This window comes from Thalassophryne amazonica, chromosome 16 (genome assembly GCF_902500255.1).
Source record: "Thalassophryne amazonica chromosome 16, fThaAma1.1, whole genome shotgun sequence".
Lineage (NCBI taxonomy): Eukaryota > Metazoa > Chordata > Actinopteri > Batrachoidiformes > Batrachoididae > Thalassophryne > Thalassophryne amazonica.
The window spans coordinates 24,895,762-24,917,817 of record NC_047118.1 but is presented as its reverse complement, the minus strand read 5'-3'; the positions used below and the strand labels follow the sequence as shown (position 1 = coordinate 24,917,817).

Below are 22,056 nucleotides of genomic sequence, written 5' to 3'. Positions count from 1 at the left end.
TTGATGAGTAGTGATCCTTAATAGAACGTGACAACGTTCGTAATGATTCCTGTGATGGTTCTTGGAGCCCAAACTGTCACGCGTTATTATGAAGTGACACGGAAACTGTCAAGTCTTGACACGACTTGTAACGCGGCATCACATTTCACTGCGCACACGACATATCAGTTTTCTGTCATGTTGCAGGATGCCGAAGAGGAACAGTGACATGAAGTCAGCCAAGTGTTGTTCCACAGTTCCTGCTGAAGCTCCTCAGGATGCTCCTGCAGGTGTTCCACCTGCTGTTGTAACCGATGAGCGGGAGAATGAGTCTGAGCCAGAGGAGCGAGAGGAGACTCACGTGCAGCCAAACATCTGCACCTCCTCCAGTCCAGCGGAGGAAGAAGCGCGCGCACAATTAAACTCTGCTGCACCACATTCAGTTTGACTGCTGACACCAAGTCAGCTAAAAGTCTAATTTCAGTGATCTTCAGCGCGCTCTTGCAGGTGTTCCACCTGCTGCATGTACCTGATGTTTAGGAAAACGCGCGAGAGGAGAGCCGCATGAAGCCACAAATCTGGCTCTGTCCATCTCCTCCTCCCCCTCTCTGCACCACTCCATGGCACAGAGCCCAACTACTCATGCAGTCACAAAGTTCTTCTGAAAAACTGGAGTGATCTGGATGAATATAGGTGTGTGCATGGAGACAATTCACCTTGTTCACAGCGTGACAGAACTTAACGATGCGCTGTTATGTGCAATAGCGCGCAACAGTGCGGAACACTATTCTTGCATAATGGTTCCTGATAATTCTCCAGCAACATGTGCCATTAATCGTAACATGTGGTAACAGGTTGCAGGAGTTCCTGAGGACACCTGACACCTCTGCCCCGAATAATCACATTCGTGATCAGTGGCCAAGAATCTATACTTCGTGTCATTCGTGACTTGTAGTCGTTATGTATAAATGCAGCTTTAATAAAAAATGTCTCTCTGCATTTTCCATTCATCCTTCCTTCAATTATGTGAAGTTTGGCAGTGCTGAAAAACAGCCTCACACCATGATGTTCTCACCTCCAAACCTCACTGTTGGTATGGTGTTTTTGGGGTGATATGCAGTATCGTTTGACCTCCAAACATGATGTGTATTATGGCATTCAAAGAATCGCATCTGACCAGACTATATTCTCCCAGTATTTAACAGGCTTATCTAAATGTTGTGCAGCAAACTTTAAAAGAGTTCAACATGCTTTTTCTTCAGCAATGGAGTCTTGCTTGTTGAGCATGCTTACAGGCCATGGCGGTTAAGTGCATGACTTATTGAGTTATTTTAAATTGGACCTGCTAATTTGAAGTCTTTCTGAAGCTCTCCATAAGTGGTCCTTGGCTTTTAGACAACTATTTTTTTTCCCTCCTCTGTCAGAAATCTTACGAGGAGCACTTGATCATGGCCATGTTATGATGAAATGATATTCTTTCCACTTTAAGATTATGCCCCAGCAGTGCTCTTTGGAACATTCAGAAGTTTAGAAATCCTTCTGTAACCAATGCAATCAGTATGTTTTGTACCAATAAGGTTGTGAAGATCTTGAGAGAGCTCTTTACTTTTACCCATCATGAGATGTTTGTTGTGACACCAAAGTAATGAGACATTTTTTTATAGGCCATCAGTTGGGACTGAACCAGCTGATATTAATTTACACTGACAAGGGGCAGGATTGTTTACTAATTATTGATAAATTTCAGCTGGTGCCTTGGCTTTCCATGACTTTTTGCACCCCCCCTTTCTTCATGTGTTCAATACTTTTTCCTGTTATTTCACATTGTTACATGTAACTTAATTTTTGTACTTATTTTTTGTATTTCTTTGCATGTATGGCTTACTTGGGTTGTTGCTGACATCTGGTAAAAATGTCATGTCAACAACACCTTTAGAAATATATTTACTGAGAAAAATGGTGACGTGTTCAATACTTATTTTACCGCTGTGAGTGTGTGTGTGTGTGTATATATATATATATATATATATATATATATATATATATATATATATATATATATATATATATATATATATATATATATATGATCCACACCTGTCGAAGAGGCTAACAGCACTCCATGTGCACTTGGCAGTACAAATCGGTGGGCTACTAATCGCAGGTACTCACCCAGATTGGCCAACACAGGGCAGGACAATCGTGATCATGGAGGACCCCCACAACACCATTGACAGACACCCTCAAACTACCAGCCAATTACTTGCCTCTCTACAACATAGAAGCTCCTATCAGGCATCATAGCAACCAAGTTGAGTAGGCACATGAGTCAACACATAAGCACAGCTCAGAAAATCATTGGAAACAATACAAGAGGTTTGAATCACCAACTAGTGTTTGACCGAGCAGTACAACAGGACTTGAAGACCAGGCAGACCAACCTGAGCACAGCCTGAATAGACTACAGGAAGGCCTATGACTCACTGCCTCAGACATGGATACTGGAGTGCTTGACACTATTCAAGGCTAACAGTGCACTGATAACCTTCATCAGGAATACAATGGGAGTCTGAAAGATGTCACTAGAGGCCAACTCCAAGGCAATCGCATCAAGTGTGGCATATATCAAGGTGATGCACTGTCCCAATTGTTGTTCTGCATAGGCCTCAACCCTCTCAGCCAACTCATCACAAAGAGTGGGTACAGATATTGATTTAGGAATGGAGTATCATCAACCACCTGCTGTACATGGATGACATCAAGCTGTATGCCAAGAGTGAGTGAGACACTGACTCACTGATCCACCTGATCAAGATCTACAGTGAGGATATCAGGATGCCATTCAGATTGGATTAGTGTGGCTGAATGGTGACAAAGACAGGGGAGGTTATCTGGACTGAGGGGGTGGAGTTGCCAGAAAGCAGGATAGGGGACATACAGGACAGCTACAAGTACCTGGGAATCCCACAAGCCCATGGGAACCATGATGAAGATGCAAGAAGGTCAGCCATAGCCAAATAACTCCAGAAAGTATGACAGGTGCTGAGGACCCAGCGCAATGGCAGCAATAAGATCCAAGCCATCAGTACATCCACCCTACGAGTCATCAGATACCCAGCTGGGATAATAAGTTGGCCACAGGAGGAGACTGATGCCATGGATGTCAAGACACAAAAACTCTTCACAATGCACAGAAGATTCCACCCAAAGTCCAGTACCCTGAGGCTCTATGAACAATGCAAGGACAGAAATAGTGAATGTCAGAGCCACGATCTATGATGAGATGAGGAACATCTATGAATACATCAGAAAACCACACAATTCTTACCTGATCTGCTCACTTTTACTCTTTGCACTTTCCATAAAATTGTTTTTTGAGCATGCAAAAGAGTCTTTGAGATGAAAAACGTAAAATTTTTCTTTTCTAAAAATGTCTAAAACTTTATACTAAAATAAGCCCACAGATCTTTGGGCAGGAAGACTTAATTATGCACAAGTACTGCAATTATTATGCAGGAATTTTTCTGTTGTATTTTTTTTCATCAATATATCAAGACAGAACAGACATGTACTTTATGAACACGATCCCGTCTATAGAAGTGATGCCCACTGCAGAGGGCTGTGATTCTCTCTCTCTCTGTCTCTCTCTCTCTCTCTCTCTCTCTCTCTCTCTCTCTCTCTCTGTCCGTCTCCTTCATTTTCGCGCAGAGCTTCGAGCCGACGACGTTTGCAGAGGATGAAATGATAATATTTAAAGAAATATAGATTAAAGGGGAGGGGGAAAAAAATCCTCCTTTGCTTCAACCAACCAAGAAACACGTGATTTGGACGCCAAATAACTGAAGGTAAAACGCCTGTTTCCATGCAGAAGCTATAACTTGCAGATGTCATTAATTTATTGTATATGTTGCTGCTGTTTGATAAATGCTTCTGATGCGATGGATGGCACAGCTGCGCCGCAGATCCGATCGTACCGATCAGAAACAATAGTGATTTGTTTGCTCATGTTAAAAGGTTCAAACTATATTTTGCGTTGAGGACTTCTAGTTTGTGCGGTCTACAGATTTTTTTGGAATGAGATGCGTTCAGAAACGGTATTACCCCGCCACAACCACCCCCACCCCCTCACCCCCACAGCTGTTGCTACACGGCACAGTTTGGGTTTAAATCCCGCACAGGGGTATTTAAAAATCAGCCACAGCAGAAGCCGGGCTGGTGTTTACGTCGCGCTCTGCTCAGATGGAACGGATGCGCAGCATGGACAGATGTGCAAGAAGGGATTTAGTGGCGAGGAAGGAATCACGCAGCGGTTAAAACCGTTGATGCATGTGTGTGTGTGTGTGTGCTCGCGCGCGCTTGTGTATCTCTGTGTGTTATTGGGGGTGAATGATCCTGTGGGGAAGCGTTGCTGAGCGCAAACCACCAGCGATCTGTCGCATGACAAGCGCCACACTTTATCTGCAACAAGGGCTTAGAGGTGCCGCCTTCAGCTCTCATGTGTCCGAGAGAGAGAGAGAGAGAGAGAGAGAGAGAGTTACCCCACCAGCAGCAACAGTGCGCACCGATGGATCGATCAGATTCCTTCGCCAACGCGCAGTAACTAATGAGATCACTATTTAAAATTTACAATCATTTCCCCAAACCCAAACTTGGATCCTCGCTGGCTGCGCAGCAACCGGTAGGTGCGCCCATCGCTTTTGGACGTGGGCGCAGCGTTTCAGCACCACGGACAGCGCATTTTTTTTTTTTTTTTTTTTTTTTTTTTTTTTGCTGACCGTGCGCAAACGACGCTTTGGAGAGCCGCGAGATTGCACCATACTGCGCCCCAACGTGCACTTACATAATCTAAATGTAGGCTTCATTTTACTTTTTTTTTTTTTTTTTTTTGAAGACGTGCAGACTGCGCCAAAAGGGGATCACATCTTTGGATGGTTTTGTGCTCAAAGTGTGTCTACAGGCTACATTGTCAAAGAACAGAATTGATGCACTATTTAAATTTACTGCAAAATAACTGCTGTTTTATTGCAAACTGGAGTGCTATAACAAGAAAAGCACAATTAAACACATTTAATTAAAATGCCTGCTTGCACAAAGCCAATGCATATACAATGAAAGATGTCTTTTATCTTAGTTTAAAATAGCTGATGGCCAAAAGTGACATATGGATGTGGCTAAAAGCAGTCTTGTGACTAGAGGGTCATAGGTTCAATCCCAGTGTAGAGAAATGTGTGTGGTTAAGGTTGGAAAACAGCACTTGACTCACTCTAAATGATAGCGTTCTAAGCAAACACAATAAATCAGAGAACTGAATTATTTCAGGCAAACTCATTATTTCACAAGAATATTGTGTTTATCAATTAATCATCATGTCACTTTTTTTTTTTTTTCCTTTGTGGAATGATGCCGAAGAGAGACAAAACATTGGCTATATCCCAATTCAGGGGCTGCATCCTTTGAAGGCTGCATTCCATGACTGCATACATCATAAGGTGGGTTTTCATTACACATTTTTGCAAATGTTGAGCCATATTTTCAGAATGTTGACAAAACATTTTGAAAACATATGAGTGATTGACTGCTCCTGCTGGGGTTTTGTCTTCTCGTGATAACTGACATTCCAGCAACGCTCTCACAAGAACTGTAATTCTAATAGTAATGGTGACAGAAGAGTAGATTCCACTAAATATTTCCATTTTTCTGTTGCTTTGAATCCAATATTGCCCTAAAGTCATCTCTTATAATAACGAACAAGCTCCCAGTCTCTTCTTCTGTCCGTACGTGCGGTCCAACGTGAGACTGGGCTGTTGCACTGTCATGCATTTTGAGAACATCATGAGTCTTGTGACCTGTAATGGCGGAAAAAGTGTTTCCATGACAGCTTTTCAAAATAAGGCTTTTTGAATCCCCTGAAAAGCAGCTTATGCAAGTCTAAATACTTTTTTGTGATATCTGAGATTTTTTCCTCAAAAATACACATTTCCATTAAATGTATTTTAAATTCGCTACTTCAAATTCTGCAGTTTGGAGAGTCATGGAAACCCGCTTATAGTAGCATGACTATGAAGAATATGAAAATGAAGAATAGAACACCTATCTCAGTACATTATTTTATATTTTTTTTTCAAGATAAATTGGTTAGTTTTAAAAACAAAACAAAATAACAATTTCAGGCTCCATATGTACAATTACAAATATGCAATATTTATAAGTATAAATAAGTATTGAAATGTGACTACAAAACTATGAGCTATATGCCCACTCTGCTAGCTAGTTGTGTGCAGCTGTCAGTGTTGCTAGGTGAAGGGGGGTTGGAGTGGGAAAAGTTAATGATGCAATAGGAAAATGTTCTGTGGGCTAGACCATCTTCAGAATGGTTTATCTGGCCTTCACAATCTCTGATAGTGCAGCAGATAAGAGAATACTTAGAGGGGAATCCTGCAAATGGTGATAAAAGCATCAAATTTGGCGGAAATACTCCTTAGACACTCCTCTTTTGTAAAAACCGATTGGCCACTTGACTTTTCAATCAGTGGTCAGGTAGGGGTCAATTGAAGAATTACACAGAGGTCAAAATTAAAAGATGCGCCAATCATATTGAACAATATTCCACATTATTTGCCTGATCATAAAGATTTCAAAAAGGTATAGTTTGGACTATCTGTGACTGAATTCCATGGAGTTACGGGATAAAAACAGCAAGAATGGTGACAAAGGTCAGTTTCATTTTGTACAGGGGTCAAAAGTTAAAGTTGCTCCAATTTCAGTAAAAAGTGATGCAAATTAATAGTTGAGTTAACAAGGTTCTAAAAAGGAATAGTTTGGACCATGTATCATCCTTACTTATCATGTTACGGGGTAACATATGTCACATGTCATAGAATCCAATAGATGTAGACCTTGTTTGATCTTTACTTTGGAGACCAAGCATTCAACACTATCAACACTATTCCATTTATTAATCCTATTAGCTCAACCAGTAATTTGCATCACTTTTTACTGAAATTGGAGCAACTTTAACTTTTGACCCCTGTACAAAATGAAACTGACCTTTGTCACCATTCTTGCTGTTTTTATCCCGTAACTCCATAGAATTCAGTCACAGATAGTCCAAACTATACCTTTTTGAAATCTTTATGATCAGGCAAATAATGTGGAATATTGTTCAATATGATTGGCGCATCTTTTAATTTTGACCTCTGTGTAATTCTTCAATTGACCCCTACCTGACCACTGATTGAAAAGTCAAGTGGCCAATTGTTTTTTACAAAAGAGGAGTGTCTAAGGAGTATTTCTGCCAAATTTGATGTTTTTATCACCATTTGCATGATTGTTTCACTTATCTGCTGCACTATGAAGGCCAGATCTTCGGGTAACGCAGCCTTTAAAAGATGCAACATGAATTGAAATGATTAATTTCAATTTCAATTTCAAGATGAATTGAAACACAGCATTTATTTAACATTTAAGTTTATTAATTTAAAAATTATAGTTTGAGAATTGGAAAATGCACCTTTTAAAGAAAGGAAACCACGAAAATCCAAATTTACAAAGAAATACAAGGTTGCTTAAGACATTTGAATAGAATTCCATACTATTAATATTATAATAACTTGTGAATACTTGCCTGCTGCTAATTTGGAGGTGTCATCAGCAAAAAAAACAAAACAAACAAAAAAACAACAACCAACCAAACAAACAAACAAAAACCCAAATTGATATCAATATGTTTCTTGAGGTGGTTACTGACTTAGGAAGCAGTCACTAGGTTTGGCCAAAAATGACAGAAGATTAATATTATAATGCTGAAATGGATTCTTTTCAATGCAGTGTACTTCAATCAATAGAGAAAACATTTAATCCTCCCTTTGTAGGAAAGGCCCCATCAATCACCTGCCACACCCACTTTCAGTTTAAAAATACATACATGCACATCAATATGTGTAAAGAACATGACTAAGTTGTGCAGCTCTTCAGAGCAGCTGAATGCGGCACCAACTGATTTTACTGAGCTCCTGCTTTCTACTCCAAGTGGTGTTAATAGCTTAACGTCATTATGTATAATGAATACATGCTACCTGTTGCTTGGTTTGCAATGGCTGTATTACTTAATTTTTCTTTCTTTAATGATTTTACTGTATATAGTATTGCATTACATTAATTTGACCAATTCCGTTTATCACCCTCAATCCCCCCATTGTCCTCATGCTGCTCTTGGAGAAATGATGAGCATCGAATCAATTACAATCACAGATCAGTGGTGCACTAGGAAGAGGTGAAGGTGGGAGGCAGACCGGGAGAAACCTGAATAATGGCCAACCACCGACCAAACCTGCTGCAGTGTTGCTATGCAATCTACAGTTTATTAAAATTAAATTGAGCTACAAACCAAATGATTCAGGAAATCCAATGTTCAATCTGGTGGTGCTTCTCTCACCCTCTGAAGGAAGTTCTACTGGAAAAACCTTGCCTTTTACACTCAACAAAAATATAAACGCAACACTTTTGGTTTTGCTCCCATTTTGTATGAGAGATGAACTCAAAGATCTAAAACTTTTTCCACATACACAATATCACCATTTCCCTCAAATATTGTTCACAAACCAGTCTAAGTCTGTGATAGTGAGCACTTCTCCTTTGCTGAGATAATCCATCCCACCTCACAGGTGTGCCATATCAAGATACTGATTAGACACCATGATTAGTGCACAGGTGTGCCTTAGACTGCCCACAATAAAAGGCCACTCTGAAAGGTGCAGTTTTATCACACAGCACAATGCCACAGATGTTGCAAGATTTGAGGGAGCGTGCAATTGGCATGCTGACAGCAGGAATGTCAACCAGAGCTGTTGCTCGTGTATTGAATGTTCATTTCTCTACCATAAGCCGTCTCCAAAGGTGTTTCAGAGAATTTGGCAGTACATCCAACCAGCCTCACAGACCACATGTAACCACAACAGCCCAGGACCTCCACATCCAGCATGTTCACCTCCAAGATCGTCTGAGACCAGCCACTCGGACAGCTGCTGAAACAATCGGTTTGCATAACCAAAGAATTTCTGCACAAACTGTCAGAAACCGTCTCAGGGAAGCTCATCTGCATGCTCGTCGTCCTCATCAGGGTCTCGACCTGACTCTAGTTCATCGTCGTAACCGAGTTGAGTAGGCAAATGCTCACATTCGCTGGCGTTTGGCATGTTGGAGAGGTGTTCTCTTCACAGATGAATCCCGGTTCACACTGTTCAGGGCAGATGGCAGACAGCGTGTGTGGCGTCATGTGGGTGAGCGGTTTTCTGATGTCAGTGTTGTGGATCGAGTGGCCCATGGTGGCAGTGGGGTTATGGTATGGGCAGGCGTCTGTTATGGACGAAGAACACAGGTGCATTTTATTGATGGCATTTTGAATGCACAGAGATACCGTGACGAGATCCTGAGGCCCATTGTTGTGCCATACATCCAAGAACATCACCTCATGTTGCAGCAGGATAATGCACGACCCCATGTTGCAAGGATCTGTACACAATTCTTGGAAGCTGAAAATGTCCCAGTTCTTGCATGGCCGGCATACTCACCGGACATGTCACCCATTGAGCATGTTTGGGATGCTCTGGACCGGCGTATACGACAGCGTGTACCAGTTCCTGCCAATATCCAGCAACTTCGCACAGCCATTGAAGAGGAGTGGACCAACATTCCACAGGCCACAATTGACAACCTGATCAACTCTATGCGAAGATGTGTTGCACTGCATGAGGCAAATGGTGGTCACATCAGATACTGACTGGTATCCCCCCCAATAAAACAAAACTGCACCTTTCAGAGTAGCCTTTTATTGTGGACAGTCTAAGGCACACCTGTGCACTAATCATGGTGTCTAATCAACATCTTGATATGGCACACCTGTGAGGTGGGATGGATTATCTCAGCAAAGGAGAAGTGCTCACTATCACAGATTTAAACTGGTTTGTGAACAATATTTGAGGGAAATGGTGATATTGTGTATGTGGAAAAAGTTTTAGATCTTTGAGTTCATCTCATACAAAATGGGAGCAAAACCAAAAGTGTTGCGTTTATATTTTTGTTGAGTGTATTTATCTAGGTTACACAGAAAAGCATCTAAATTCACATGCTCTAAGAAAATGTAGAATGTTTGCATGCAAAAAAGCTGTAGCTGCCAAATATTTCTATGCTTGTTATGTGCACACCTGGAAGCATTATGCCTTGAGAAATAAGACACATTACAATCCATCATGCAGATGCATATAAAGTCTCATTTATATAAATCACCATGCTAAATAACCATTTATGTTCATAAATCTTCCATTTAAAACTGCAAGAGCTGTTGTTAATATGTATATAGCAACATGGGGGACCCTAATGTTTTGATTTATTGTGGATATTCAAAAAAAGTGTGATGCAAATGCATGTGGAGCATGCGATACTCCTTCCTGCTATTCAGCTGGTGTAAAATCTCAGTGCAAACTGGGGCACAAAGAGGTTGGATTAAATCACATCATTAGTCAAGGGCACATCGTGTTTATAACATACACCACCCAGTCATTAGTTTGTATTTCATTCCCTTTAAGACATAAACATTCCAAGTCCTAGCCTACCGCAACTGAGAAGGGAATTATAGAAGTGAGGTGTCCTGGTGAGGACATGAAACAGCACACACAGTCACACAGTGTGCACACACCCAAGGAGCAAGCAAATGAGCCACAGACAACAGAAAACTCCTGTGAAAGCACCAAAAATTGTTGCAGGTGCAGTGACTGCTATGATGACATCCACAGTTGTGTGTTCACTCACCACCATGCAGACACGTAAAGTGCAGCTGTTTCAGCTGGCCTTTGAGAGTGCCCTCACACACAAATTCTTGAATGAATGGAAGGACAAAGTCCACAAGAGGGCCCAGATGATCTGTCACCTGCAGCACTTTTAAGAGTAAGATAAAAACTGTTCAATCTGACTCAAAGTGGAAATTTGTGTGCCAAATTGTTACAGTGTTTCTCATTTAAACAACTAAATTCTGTGGGACAGGCTGACATAAATACATTAAATAAATGCAGCATTTAAGTTTTTTGAAGTGAAGGTGGAAGAAAAACAAGCAACATATTTTTGGAAATCTAAGCAATGGCTTGACAGATAAGAGAAAAAAAAATATGTGGGCGGAGATTAGAGACTCATTGCCTGTATTTGAGTGCTGTATGGATACACACACACTCATCTTCAACCGCTTAGGCCAATCAAGGGTCGTGGGGGGCTGGAACCTATCCCAGAGGTCATGGAACACAAGGTGGGGTACACCCAGGACAGGACGCCAGTCTGTCGCAGGGCCACAAACAGACAAACAAACACATTCACACCCACTCGCACACCTACGGACAATTTAAAGATTCCAACCCACCTAACCTGCATGTCTTTAGATGTGGGAGGCAACCGGAGCACCCAGAGGAAACCCACGCAAACATGGGGAGAACATGCAAACTCCACACAGAAAGGCCACAGCCGGGAATTGAACCCATGACCTTCTTGCTGTGAGGCAACAGTGGTAACCACTAAGCCACCGTGCTGCCTGCACTTCTCCAAGGTGTTTCCACACCCTTTAATGTCTGGCACATGTGCTCAAGTTGAACCTGCTCTCATCTGTGAATAGCACAGGGCACCAGTGGGGGACTTGCCAATTCTGTTGTTCTATGAGAAATGCCAGTCGAGCTCCATGGTGCCAGCCAGTGAGCACAGGGCATTGGGCCTGTACCGGTCAAGCTGATGGGTTAAGGACTTTCTACAGTACTGTCCAGCTCTCCTAGAGTAACTGCCTGTCTCCTGGAATCTCCTCCATGCGCTTGAGACTGTGCTGGGAGACCTGAAATCTTCTGGCAATGGTGCGTACTGATGTGCCATCGTTGAGAAGATGGACTACATGTGTAACCTCTCTAGTGTCCAGGTACCACGCCATGCTACCAGTAGTGACACTGACCCATAGCCAAATGCAAAATTAGTGAAAGATCAGTCAGAAAAGATGAGAAGTTAAACTGACTTAATACTATACTCTCTTTAAAAAGTGTTCCTTTAATCTTTTATATATATATATATATATATATATATATATATATATATATATATATATATATATATATATATATATATATATATATATATATATATATATGTTATTAAATCATTTATTATATGTCTGTTTTTTTTTTTGCTGTGTTTATTTTAATAGATATTTATGGAGTATGTTCAAGTCCGACTTGGTTTTCTAATCGTGTTTTTAGCTTTCTAGTTTTCAACATGTTCTTGACTGTAAGCAGCTGTGTTTTTATCTTATTGGTCTTAATTTTACATGTCCACTTCAAACTCATTTGCTGTTAATCCCTCCAAGTCAGACTTGTCAATGTAATACCATTCCCTCGGAGAATGGTCGTCTTCATTGCTCATAATTTCTGTGTTGGCATTTTGTTTTATTTTGCTTTTAAAGTTCTAGTTTAACAACTGAAAATGTCAAATTTCAAGCCGTGAAAACTATAAACAGTCGTGAATCTGACATGCAATACAGACCTATTGTCATGGTAACGGTCTGAGATGGGAAAATATCAGGCCTTAAAAATGCTAATATCTGGTTTTGATTTCATACTCCAGACTCATATTGAATGTAAGAAAAATACACAGCAGGTTATCTTTTATGATTATACTCGTAATAACTATGGCACCATGGCAAACTGATCAATTATTTTCTTTCTTTAAAAGTTGAGAATTGAGTATTTTATCATTTGCAAAGTCAGACAGAGCAGTGCCAGAGTAGTGACTGAAGAGTTAATAAGAATCAGTGTTGTTACATATTCCTGACTGCAGTGGACATTTATGACTCCAATGACACAATGAAATCATTCAGATTCTGATTCCAGATGGATGATCCTTTTTGTAGTGGTTCATCATGTTACAAGATTAGATCAGATTAGATAAAACTTCATTGATCCCTTGGGAAGACTCCCTCAGGGAAATTGAGGTTCCAAACATTGTATAGCAGCACACAGAGTAAGAAGCACACAGAGTATCAAAAGTGAAAGTAACGATATACAAATAATAACGTACCACAAATAACGTAACACAACAAATAAAGTAATGACGTGCAAATAATAACAAAAATAATAATCATAAATAATAATACAATACAAATAATGACACACTCCTGTTATGTTAACCTACTGATCAGTTTTAGTAGGTGAGATTTTCACAGTGTTTGGAAACTGAATGAATACCAAGATTAAGATTAATCCACAATCTAGATAACTTAAAACACACACACACACACACACACACACACACACACACACACACACACACACACACACACACACACACACACACACACACACACACACACACACACACACACACACACACACACTGATGTCAGAATGTTGCTATGCAAAGTATTCAACTGCACAGTGGGAGGAACCAGGGGAATAAAGACTTTGCTCAAAAATACTATTGATTTTCCTGTCTAATCACTGAATTGAACCAATAATAATCTGGTCACAATCTTGCCTCTCTAACATCAAGGTGATCACTTTACATATTTGCCAATTGTAAACAATTTTGGTTACAGGTGGAGAAAAACTTTGAGTTTGTGTTTGATCGTTTGTTTGCTTCTTCTATTTCTTCTTCTTCTTCTTCTTGCTGTTGTTGTTCACTCTGAGATTTGATGCTGCAGGAGAAATAGAATTATATGTGCATTCTGTTTCCCATTTAAACAACCAAGTTATATGGGGTCAGTTGACAGTAATTACAGCATTTCAATTCTTAGAGTGTTGTTGTTGCTTTCAGTGGCAGCCCTGGAGCCCTCCATCTCACTAAAGTTGATTGACAGGTGTGTTGCCAATAGAGGTGATGCAGCCATGCTATTTAGAACTTGTAATATTTTCTTCTGTTATCTATTTAAAAATATATAAACTGTTGAACTATATGGTCATGCATTTGCAGACTGGACTGATTACCGAACATTCACTGACTATAATTTATTGACAGCTCATAATGGCAGGTCCAGTATCTGCAAATGAGGTGACAAAACATACGACAAGTACAGAATAGCTACATTGTTTTACAGTGACAGTGATCTGAGCCAGAATTTTACTTCAAATACAAATATCAAATAGACTGATTTTCTTGTCCTACCATGCCCTAAACCAGTGACATTTTGCTGAATCAGAAGAAAACTTGTAGTTTTTCTAATATGCAGGTTTGTATGAAGGGTGATTGAAAAGTTTTGAGCCTGACCCAGAAAATGTAGGGTGCGGGTTTCCATCTTTTGTAATCTGAGAAACCATTATTTCTCTTGAGAATGTGTGAAATTTTAAGTCACTTTGTGCAATGTTACAGACACAATATTTCATGTAGTCATGAAATATTGTCACAGTCAATAGTCATGAAATAACTAGGGGTGTGTCAGATTGGCAAAATCGAAAAAACAAAGCTGGTGGTTGTGCTGTGATTCAGTATCTAACAAAAAGGGACTGTCTCTGAAGTTGATCCAGGAGGACATGGTCATGATATTAGGGGAGGATGCCCCATCTTATGCTATAGCTAAATACTGGTCAGCCAAATTCAAGAGGGGCAGAACAAGCGTCAAAGATGGATCAAGTTCAGGAAGACTCAGAACTATCACCTTGACTGATATGATCCTTTTGCAACAACTGCGGGAGAAAATAATGCAGAAGCAGTGTGGAATGCTCAGATGAGGTATTCTGTCTCACCAGGACAATGCTCCGGTCCACACATCGGCCATCGCAGTATCTGAAATTCATGAATGTGGCTTCAAACTTGTTCCGCACCCACCTTAATCCCCTGATTTGGCTCCTTCAGACTTCTGTTTCCACACATAAAAAGACATTTTACTGGAACTGATTATAATAACGGAAATGATGTCATATCTGCAGTGGATGATGTTCTTGAGCTCCAGGATAAGACCTTCTATGAGAACAGTATTAAGGCACTGCAGCGACACTGGGAAAAGTGTCTGGACTTATAATGGGAATTATGCTGAAAAATAAAACATTACATTAATTCAGTTATGTTTTCTTCTTGGCCAGTGTTGCAGACCGAACGGCCCCCCGAAAAATTGGACCCCCTGTTGGACCCCCTGTTGACATGGATCACAGATTAACATCTCATTTACTCATACTTCAAACTGCACTCCACTCATCATCTATCTCAGCAACAGATATCTGAAGCTTTAGTACAACAATCATTTACACATAAATTCAGCATTATTTCATCATAAAAGGCGGTGGAAGCGATCAGTGCTCCATGGCTAAACGAGCTGCTAGCTGATGCGTTCACTGCACATCGGACATATCAAAGCGTCACAGAATTTTGCCTCGTTTCTGCTTAAAACTGACTTTGGAATTATTTAAGAGGGTTTACCTTTATCATCTGATGGTTAATAATCTCAATCTATTTGATTGCTTTGGGTGAAGATGATCTGTCTCAGACGTGCTGCTGTGGCACAAAATGACGCATGCACAGATGCAAAAGTTTTTTTAGTGGTGGACCGGTCGGTCTGGGACACCAGGCTGAAATGTTTCCAATCACCCCTCGTATCTACCCTGTCTAAGGAAAATTTAATTCTGGTCAGTTAGTTTACAGCTGATGACCTGCATGGATCTTGTGTTGTTGGGTTGTATTTTTTTAAACTTTATTAATAACATTGAATAAGTAATACAACAAATAATAGAATATCGTCAATGTCAGGCAACATCAATGAAGTAGGTACAACATAAAATACAATGTGAGCTCTGTGATCAAGGCAGAAATGAGTTTTTTTCCCTTTAAATGGTTACATTGAACAACATAGATGTTGAATCTTCACTGTAGGTTTGCAGTATGAGTACCACCAAAGGAAAAGTCAAAATTTAATTATATCTTACCACCAGTATGTGGTGTAAGAAATCATAAAATGGCACGATTGTGTTAATAACTATGCTACACATTTTAATTTTTGGGTAAAACAAAATGTGAGTTCATTTACAACTTTCCTATTAATACCTACAGTATCTATTTCATTTTCAGCACTTGTGAAAAGTGGGTTTTCTCTCTCATGTAACTCAGATAATAAATAGCTAATAACCTTTAATATGAATAAAGTTGTAAAATATTAAACTTCCTTTAAATTAGATTAGAGAGTAGTACTTAAAGCTGCTGTGTAGAAGTACTGAATCAGAGGAATAAAATTTATGAGCTAAGACTTGGCATCATCCAAAAATGCTGCAGTAATTCCCCTTCAGTTGTTAAACCTCCATCAGTTGCACCTCTCTTGTGCAGCCATGCCTTCAAAGATTTATTTCTGTATCCATCATGAAAAATTGCAAAGATCTTGAAAGGTGCATAACCCTTGGGAAATGTTCACACTTTCTCACTCCTGCACATCGTTTCCCATAGCCGTGAAAGGCAATCTGTGCAATCAATACCACGGTCGTGTTTCACGACAATTGGCACTCCTTCTCGTAGAAACCTGCAGGAGGTCCTTCAGGGTGAAAGAATGGAAGATGCAACAGAGCCGTGTTTTCAGAAATACAAGCATGACCATGTTGAGGAATGTGATTACTGTTCCACTATTCTTTAGTGCAGAGTTGAGGTTTAACAGCTAAAGGAGCCCAGCATGTATTGCTCGATTGTGACTCATTTTCCTACATGTGCTTATGTTTGGTGTCACCATGATAGTAAACAAAGTACGGGTTGATTACCCCCTTTAGGAAATGACTGGAAACCAAATCTCAGTGCTTAATGGACCAGAAACAGTGAACGTCAAGGCCAATCACCCAATGATATCACATTCCCTCTCTCATGTTAATAGATTCACAACTGTGTGCTTTATTACTGTAATTGGAGTGACAAAATGGTGCAGTATGACCTGACATTGACAAAATGTTTTTTGACAGGGAAAAGCTGATGAAGAGAAAGCTGAGGGTGCAATGATGCATGGCTGTGGGAGGGAAGGTGTTGAATATGTGCATGGACACCAACATCCATTAAAGGAGCATTATAGTCGCACAGTTTTGTATGTTGCCCCTAGGGTGCACAAACAGATTTGGATATCTGTTACTTGAAAATGAGCATTAAGTTCCCAAATATAGGCTCTGAGCCCCACTGGTGCCTGTGCTTATTTCTGGATTGCACACAATTACGTGGACGCCTATGACTCCCCATTGATGGAATGTCAGCCTGATGCAGGTTACTTCCCCAACCAAGGCCATTCTTCACTTAACCCTCAGAGCCCTAATGACCCTCTCCTGTCTATTAATAGATCACATCTTTACATAGTGTTCCATATAAATATACTATATGTCTTATATTCAGAAAGCTGAGATTGTTCTGAACATTGTTGTATGCAACACATGGGCATTATATGAAAAGAAATGTCTTAAGGTATGGAAAAAATGAGAAAATACACTTTGGGCTCTGAGGGTTAAAGCTGGGTGGACTGGGACAACTTCACTTGTGTTGTCACAATGGAAATGAAGGGTCTCATTCAAAGACAAAGAGAGGCAGCATGACTGGGAATTGAACCTGCTCGACATGTTGGTACACCCACTCCTTATCCCACTAAGATACCTCCTTTGCATGTGAGTGCACTCATGAGACCCTCCAAAATTAAAGGAAAATTTTAATGTAAAGCAGTGAAAAAGGCAGTAGGTGTCATTGCTTGTTCTCATCTGATGAAGTTATCTTTTTCATACCCAGTACCTCTATTTTTGTTGGTGCATTTCTCTCATGAGGCGTTTTTCTACCATTTATTTCATGCAATATTCAGATATAACTTACATAGGCGGGTTCACAACTTACATACACTCTGCCTGTATACACAGGAACACAAATTAGTGCATCAAATTATAACAAAACTTAATTAAAATCAAAAATTTTGAATGCAGAAGGGGCTGGAGCAGGATGATGAGATGGAAGCAGTGCAGGTCAGGTCTTGGAGTGTGTACCAGTGCTGCATGTTACCACTGCCACCACACTATGTCATAGCCTTGGGTCTTGCACAAAAACTACCCAGTACACACAGGAGCGCCTCTCGGTGGTAGTCATCCATTTGCATCTCACAGGTAAAATGTAAGCATCTCCTTGGTCTTTTGTGATTGCTGGGTTGCAGGAGGCACTGAAATAGAATAGAATAGAATAGAATAGAATAGAATAGAATAGAATAGAATAGAATAGAATAGAAATACTTTATTCATCCCAAGCTGGGAAATTTCTTTGCAGTAGCAGCATTTACACTTTGACAGTGCACCCTTATCCCCGCTATTAATAATAGAATAAAAGGAATAAAATAAAAATAAAAATATATAAAATTAAAATTCAAAATAAAGAAAAAATATAATATGTACAGCAAGTATGCAATAATAATGTATAGTGTGCAGTAATAATGTACAGTAACAGCATATTAGAGCCAATATATGGATTAGCAATATACAATAATACTTCATTTTATGGAGCTGTGATGTTTTATACACAGAACCAGTTCCTCACCAGAAAACTTCTCACTTATGAGTTTGCCTTCTGAACTGCAATACACCAGTAATGCACCTGTCTCTTAAAGGAACTGACAGATGACAATTTGTTGATGATATTCCTAAATCACACCCATTACAAATTATGTAACTAAATACAACCCCACTGTACCATAATCTGCTATTTGTGCCCAGATTATGCATCGTGTACATAGAAAAGTGGAATTAAATACACCCCAAAGTCAGCTGTAGTATGTACTTTTGACAGTTTGCCATAAATTGTTATCATATTGTCCCAAATGAGTTTGTGATGTCCTGGGCAAGTTACCTGAACACCAACATTGGGCTTTGTTAAAGATTTTTCCTCCAAATCTATTGTACACAGCCTTTGGGAAAAAAAAAAACCTTATTGGTGTTTTAATGGTAAATAGACTGCATTTATATAGTGCTTTGCTATCTGAATCAGAAGTGCTTTACAATTATGCCTCTCATTCACCCATTCACACACTGATGTCAGGATGCTGCCATGCACACATTCACTACCTTAATACTGAGTTTATGTGAGTTGCATTATAGCATGGGTTCATGTGTTCTATCTGTGTCTACATATGTGTGAGGACTCGATCTTTCAACTCAGGACCAGCCATACCACAGAGATGTGCATCAAATTCAATAAGTGTAAGTTATTGGACACAGATCTCCACCTCTAACCACAGTCCTAACCCCACAGCTACTGTGGTGTAATGCTACATTTGAGAATTGGCCGCTGGGACAACAACAGGCAACACTCCGAGGACCATCATTCCCCTGAGGGTGGGGCTACAGCACGAGACACAAGAAAAAGGTGGACCTCAGCCCATTCTGTTTGGCATGAGCCTGTGCTGTCAAGCCCATCAGCCTCCCAGTGGATGATTTGCACCACCCAGAAGGTCCCCTGATGGCCCCCTGCATGCTACTGTATATCTACATCCCTTTGCAATAAACCACCAAGCCCCACCTCCTGGCTCAGCTAACCATCCAAAAACCACAAGACAACCACAGAACTGTCATGCAACACCCCATCAAGCCCCCAAACTGACAACGAGAGCAACTCTCCAAGAATACTATAGTGTGCCAAAGAGCATCCTAGACCCCCTAAATGTCAGCCTGGGAACTCTATGTCAAGTCCCACTCAACCCAACAACCTGGCCATGGGTAAGAACAGAGGCCTCAGCAACCTATCCAGCCAAAGCCCTTCAATCACTCCACACATTCCACCCAGTCTCATAATGCAGGCTCCTTCTGAGTTATCAAGTCAGTATCTAAGCTTGTACAGCAAAGTAGGTCGAGGTGGTTTGGATGGATGAGAAATGATGATGAAATTCATAAAAAGTGATGAGGAGGAAAGTGAAGCAGACGATGCGGAAGGAAAAAATGGAGGTGGGTGGTTGGTACAAAAGGCAGTTTAGAGGATGTGGAGCTACAGTATGTGTGGGATCAGGCTTTACACAGAAAGTTGATCAGACACCAACTCATAGACTTGTCTGAGTGTGTGTGTGTGTGTGTGGGGGGGGGGGGGGGGGGTGTCGATAGCATGCTATATTCTGTATCTGCTCATCGTAAGCATTCAAATTCATGATATTCATGACATGAAACCTAATCCTTTTACATTCAGGTGGGACTGTACATGAAGTGTTTGTTGAACTTGAACAGCCTTATGGTTTCTCTTTGCTAGAGGCGCAATGTTTGTGAACTCCATGTTGCCATTGCTCAGTGCAGTCAAGTGTAGCAGCAACCAGTGATGCTAAGGAAGAGAAAGAATTAATTCAGTCTGATTTTCAATGAATGCAAATGTTTGAATGCATTTTGGATTAATCTCCTGAGGAAGAAGCATCTTGACATGACTCACAATACTATGCAGCTGTTAAGGCACTTTGTATTTCCAGGCTTCTACTGCACCACGTTGCACTTAATGCGAGTTGAATTTATTCATGTTTTCGGATCGCTGCATGATGAAATGTAAGTGTTAGTTAATTAGAGTTTGGGTTAATCAAAGTCACTGCCTGAGAAATGCAGCAGAGGAAAGTCTGCAGGCGCAAATAATTCTTTTCCTGTTTGAATTTCATTATGGAACAACTAAGCGCATGATGATTTCTTTTACACCGGATGTTCCTTCTGACACAACTCCAGATGTGCAGGGAGAATGGGCATGACGGGCTCTGAAGTCATGACCTTCTTGCTGGCAGGCAAGATTCCTTAATGCTGCACCATATTGTTCCACATTATGCAACAACCATTTAATATATAATCAACACTCTTTTGGATTACTTTCCACAACACAATTCTGAGACAGCTGAATATATTTTGCTAAGAAAAAAATATTAACTACTGAATAGATAAACTTTATGGCCCATGACTCACTACATCATCCTTAAAGTGTTGATTGAGTGCTGGTGCAGATGTGGATGAAGGGGCTGATTTTGCATTGCATTTGATACTTGATTTCTGATCCTGATTCCTTTGATCCTGTAATGAGGATGGTTTATTAATGGCTTCAAAAAATAGTATCAAAGATCAGGACCGTAGTGACAGGCATAAATAAAGACCGATAGGCATGGCAGGAAAATATGACCTCCTTGGCAAGATTCAGTGATCAAAGGACAGCAATCAACATTAAAGATATGTGATCAGGAGCAAGCAGGCAGGAGCTAAGGTCAGTAATCAGGATCAAAGATCATAATCAGGTTAAAAGAATGTGAGAGAAGATATGAACAGAAAAATTATCACACAATAAAAAGAGAAAGATAAAAATGTCAGCCGAGGTATAAACTGACAAATGCTGGAACTTGGTAGAGATATTACACTCTCTTCTTCTTTGTCTTTCGGCTGTTCCCATTAGGGGTCGCCACAGCAGATCAATCGTTTCCATCTTACCCTGTCCTCTGTATCTTCCTCTGTCACACCAACCACCTGCATGTCCTCTCTCAGCACATCCATGAACCTCCTCTTTGGTCTCCCTCTTCTCCTCCTGCCTGGTGGCTCCATCCTCAGCATCCTACTCCCTATATACCCTGGGTCCCTCCTCTGCACATGTCCAAACCATCTCAATCTCGCCTCTCTGACTTTGTCTCCAAATCGTCCCACCTGAGCTGTCCCTCTGATATGTTCATTCCTAATCTTGTCCATTCTTGTCACTCCCAAAGAGAATCTCAACATCTTCAGCTCTGCCACCTCCAGCTCTGCCTCCTGTCTTTTTGTTAGTGCCACTGTCTCTAAACCATACAACATAGCTGGTCTCACTACTGTTTTGTAAACTTTCCCCTTCATTCTTGCTGATATTCTTCAGTCACAAATCACTCCTGCCACCTTTCTTCACCCACTCCACCCTGCCTGCACTCTCTTCTTCACCTCTCTACCACACTCTCCATTATTTGAACAGTTGACCCCAAATATTTAAACTAATCTACTTTCACCACTTCTACTCCTTGTAACTGCACTATTCCACTGGGCTCCCTCTCATTCACACACATGCACTCAGTCTTGCTTCTACTGACTTTCATTCCCCTTCTCTCCAAAGCATATCTCC

At 40.5% G+C, this 22,056-nt stretch overlaps 1 long non-coding RNA gene across 1 annotated transcript; it reads right to left on the bottom strand.

Annotated features, from left to right (window-relative positions):
• Window positions 1-1,642: 1,642 nt before the first annotated feature.
• Window positions 1,643-16,853, bottom strand: LOC117528270. The gene is made up of 3 exons (XR_004565719.1): window positions 16,844-16,853; window positions 8,607-8,611; window positions 1,643-1,790 (listed from the first exon to the last, which is right to left on the bottom strand). It is a non-coding gene; the product is annotated as an uncharacterized LOC117528270 (long non-coding RNA).
• Between the last annotated feature and the right edge of the window lie 5,203 nt (window positions 16,854-22,056).